A 4,674-nucleotide genomic window follows, 5' to 3' on the forward strand; every position below is an offset into this window, starting at 1 on the left:
AATTTAAAATTACCAATTAATCTGACTCCATGCATGTCTTTGGACTGTGAGAGGAAGACAGAGTGCTTACACAGAGACAGGGAGAACATACACACTCCATACAGAAAGGCTTCAGGCTGGATTTAAACCCAGGACCTTCTTGCTGTAAGGTTAACTACCGTGCCACCAGAGTACACACACCAATATTTTGTTAAAAAATTGCATTAGAGTATATTATATATAAGTTCATACACGATTAGGTAAACCTTACGTTGATATAAAAACAGTGAAAGCACTGTTTTTTCCAAACAACAAACAAGATTTTTACTGAGCAGGTATTACACAAATTTTAGACGACTTGTTTACATATACAAAAATGACAGGAGACACTGCTGATAAAGTCTCAGGGATCTTAAAAATAAAACAAAAATGTATGCCCATTTAGTCTCTGTTAGACTTTCTTTGAGCATTCTTGAGTTAATGGTACTGTAAAAAATAGAAAGTCATTATAGCTTCCCCTCTCTTTGTCTCAGGGACAACTTTAATGACCTCTCAAACTTCAGGAGGTTCCTGTCCATCCGGTATGAAAGGCTGCTGGAGAGAGCAGGAGATAATAACTTTCCTTCAAGAGGAACACTGTGATATTACTGACCTTGATGCTTGTAACCCCTGTTCCTTCATCCTGGAACACAAACCCAGTACATCAGGGTTATTGTCATCCATTCAACCTTTACATTACCTCAGTAATATATCATAACAGTATATAGGTACTCTCCCAATAGCTCAATATAAATAAATCAGAGGCTCAAAAGGTTTTGTGACTTTTTATATGGTTTCTTGATTCTCTCCAGGTGTCCATTATATAACTTTCTATCCTGGCACTCTGAAGGGTCAGGATCCATCCAGTATCCTACATTCCAGTGATCAGTTCCCAACTTTCTGACCACTCAAACATCTGGGCTCAGGCAATGAACCTTTTTTATTCTTTACTGACTTCTACAATAAAGGTAATATCTGCACATCATCCCTGAACACTTAGTTGTCAGTAGCACTTTAGAAATACTAATATTATAATATCTAAGCATCTGATTTCAATTATACTTACTCTGTAGTAGTACTTTTAACTTACCTCAATTATCTCTTGATTTACTGAGATTTCTTTGTTATCTAAGATCAAAAACTGTTTCCATTAGCAGACAGTCTAAATACTGTGCTGGTGGGAGGTCTTTTTCGTCCTTTCACTAATAACCAATTAGGACAGCTTTTAGTGTCCTTTCAGTGCTTTGTTGCCTTTTCTCTTTGTTGTCTAGCAGTTAGTTAAATTGCATTCATTTAAACAAGGAATATATAAGAAAATTAGAAAGCTGCTTAAGATTGTAGATGAACAAAGCAGAATCCTGGAATTTCAAAGTGCAGAGAAGAAAAACAAAATATAATAGTGATCAGAGTACATGGAACAAACATTAGTAATATATGTCCAAAATAATGTAATAAAAAAAACCTTCTACGTTATCTTAAATTGTATGTTTTTCATTGCTGATTTAAGATGGAATTTCTGTATTTTGTACATTTTTACAGCAATTATTATGAAACCAAGCCAAATTTACTACAGGTCACCTGCAGTGATAAAGAAACCAGCAAACATATAATGATTTTTAAACAGTAAAATTGTACAACAGAGGGAGTGGAAGTTAAACAATGATTAAAACATTGGAGAAGTTTAATCTCTGAAATCTAAATGTATGTATTTATTTTTCTTTAACTTATTAGAGGTCAAAAGATTAAGCTAGTTTGGACCTTTCTGCCGGCTCATGGTCTGTGAGAGAAAGGATGGACAGCGAGGCAGAAAACAGCAGTCTCTGTGCATGAATCTGTTGTTGACTTTTAAGCAATCGTGAAGTTCAAATCTGGGATGTTTTTGTGTTAGAGCCCCACCTAGTGACGTGAGGTGAAGACTGCACTGAGAGTGAGCCACCGCTAGCAACTCATTGACAGAAATCTTATAACCACGTGTTGTTAAAATTATGTCTTTTAGGAGGTTTCTGCCATATCATTATTAACGTTATTGCTGTTAGGAATACCTGTAACATTTTTCGTTCTCTGTTAATAATCATGAAGTTTCTTTTACGTCATAAGGGTTATTTTGCTACTTTGTTTTTACTCTGGTACACAGCAAATTCAAAAGTGTTAAATGTTTTGGTGTTAATAGTCTTCTTGCAAAAGTAGAGTTAATTTTACTCTAAGCAGAGTCACATTCTTTTAATGTAACTCTGAGGTGTAAAATGATAGTAGTTAAAATTGAGTGTTAAAAATGAGTGTTTCTCTGTCAAATCTGGAGGTGTTACAATGGAAACATTAACTCTTGACCTCTGAACTCCTACAGGGGCTATGACACCAACAGAGTAAATTCACAGACTCCGCCCCCAGCACGGCTCCAATCGAAGCTGAAGTGAAGCCGTTTCAGAACATTTTGCTCTACATATTCGAGTTGTTTGCCGTGCTTGGTAAGTCATTTTTCCAAAGATTGTTTCAATTATTATTATGAGCTTTTACTTCTGTGGCTCTTTGGAGTTGAGACAAAGCTGTGTGAAAGGCATTAGCCATGTTGCTCGCTGATAGCATAACATTCTGTTTTAGCTAGCTGAAAGGTATCGTTTGCAGGCAAATACCACAGCCTTGAAAAAAAGCTTGCATGTGAATTTTCAGTCAAACTTTTGGTCAAATACACCTAAAACAATGTCTAGAATGTGAAATGTTGGTATAATGGTGCTACTTGAAGCCTGAAAACGATCGCCCATAAAAAAAACCGAGCAAACAGCAGTAGCTGACGTCCTGACTGGATTCTACGTTAGCATAGATCCCTCCAGAGTTTTGTGCACACGGTTTAGGTAAAAATGAAAAAGGTTGAGGTTTTACATTTAGTTCAGTATTACCTGTTGCCTGTGTCCTTGTCTTTTGGGAAAATACTTTACACAAGTAATGGCTCAAAGAGGATTCCTTTTTTTTTTTTTTTTTACTGTGCTGCAATTGTTTACTGGATTATTTGTGCCATTAATTAGTGTCAACTAATTTTTATTCAATCTCCACACAGGATATGCTTGTGAAGATGGAATATGGGGGAGAGCAGAAGTGCGTTGAAGTTCCACAAAGGGATGAATGAAGGACATGCATATTGTATTGAAGAAATAAGTGATGAGATGCTGTTATTTGCATTTACCAGCTCAGACCTTTTGATAAACAAAATTCTAATGAAAGTGAGAACATGTACACTGTTACATCTTTCAGAAAATGTTTTGAAATTGTGGTGCACAGTTCAGAATAAATGTTTTTCAAAAACCATTGCGTCTTTTTAGTAAATGTTTATTTCCAAAAGAAATTTCTAGAAGTTCAGAACAGTAAAATTCCCGCTTTTTAGAGTGAATTAGAAGATAACTCTTACGTGGTTAAACTAAAATACTCTTTGAGAGTTAATATATAAACTCTTAACACCAAGTGTTAAATTATTAACTCCAGACAGATTTGGTGTTTAACACTAAATCAGAGTTAATGTACCAACTCTCCAAAAAGAGTTAAATTAACACTCTCTGGTGTGGACCCATATAGACACTTTAATAGTGTTGAAATCAAATCCGACAGTGTTAATTTGGACATGCTGGATTTGCTGTGTATATTTCAGAGAGATATTATTATTGGCGTTATGAACAATTGGCCATGGCTTGGATACTTATCAGTAAAGAATAGAAGTTTCGTCCTCCAGGGTAAAGGCATCCAAAGTGTAGAACAGCACAAAAAATATAAAGAGCTTTATTAAATTTGCAGCGTTTGATTTGGTGTTGCTTAGTTATTTATTTATTAAGCTGCATTACACATTGTTTTTTATTTTGTGTTTGTTGAAAAAAATGGTAAAAAAATAAAGGTAAAAATGAAGCAACACCCACTGGACACTTCATTAATTACACTTTGCTAGTACTAGATTGGACCCCCTTTTGAGACGACTTTAGCTTTGTGGCATGGTGCATTAACCTGCTGGAAGAAGTCATTATAAGGTGGGTGCACTTTAGGCATAAAAGGATAGACGTGGTAAGCAACAATACTCAGATAGGCTGTGGTGCTTGGATGATGCTTAATTTGTTTTAAGGGGCCCAAAGTGTACCAAGAAAATATCCCCCACACTGTGACACAACCAGTACCAGCCTGAACTGATGATACAAGTCAGACTGGAACCATGCTTTCATGCTGTTCATACCAAATTCTGACACTACCATCTGAATGCCATTATGAAATAAAGGTTCATCAGACCAGGCAACGTATTTTAAACCACTTTTCATCCAATTTTGGAGGGCCTTGGTGAATTTCAGCCTCAGTTTCCTGCTGTTACCTGAGAGCAGTGGCAGCTGCAGTGGTCCTCAGATGCTGTGGCCCATTTGCTTCAAGGTTCAGTATGTTACCTTGGTTTTAATGAGTGATTATATAAAATGAAAAATAGGACCATTGTGCACAATGGTTACTCCTTTAAAGTATTTTAATTGTGGTGCTCTATTTTCTCCCATAGTGAGTTTGGTTTGGACTTTTTTTAATTTTTATTTAATGCCATGTTTTGTCCATCAGCCGCCACGGGGGCGCAATTAAATTTTTAGAAGGCACTATTCTTATAATCGACGAATCCAATTGGCTCAACTTTTACAGTTTGATTGG

At 36.0% G+C, this 4,674-nt stretch overlaps 1 long non-coding RNA gene across 1 annotated transcript; it reads left to right on the plus strand.

The window, feature by feature from the left end:
- The first annotated feature begins 2,329 nt into the window (after positions 1-2,329).
- Positions 2,330-3,318, plus strand: LOC146697228 (uncharacterized). Its single transcript, XR_014923134.1, has 2 exons — positions 2,330-2,483; positions 3,071-3,318. It is a non-coding gene; the product is annotated as an uncharacterized LOC146697228 (long non-coding RNA).
- Positions 3,319-4,674: the final 1,356 nt, after the last annotated feature.

The sequence above is a fragment of the Copadichromis virginalis genome, linkage group LG12, assembly GCF_057382275.1.
Source record: "Copadichromis virginalis isolate Kocher_CV1m ecotype Utaka linkage group LG12, C_Virginalis_male_GT1.1, whole genome shotgun sequence".
Classification (NCBI taxonomy): domain Eukaryota; kingdom Metazoa; phylum Chordata; class Actinopteri; order Cichliformes; family Cichlidae; genus Copadichromis; species Copadichromis virginalis.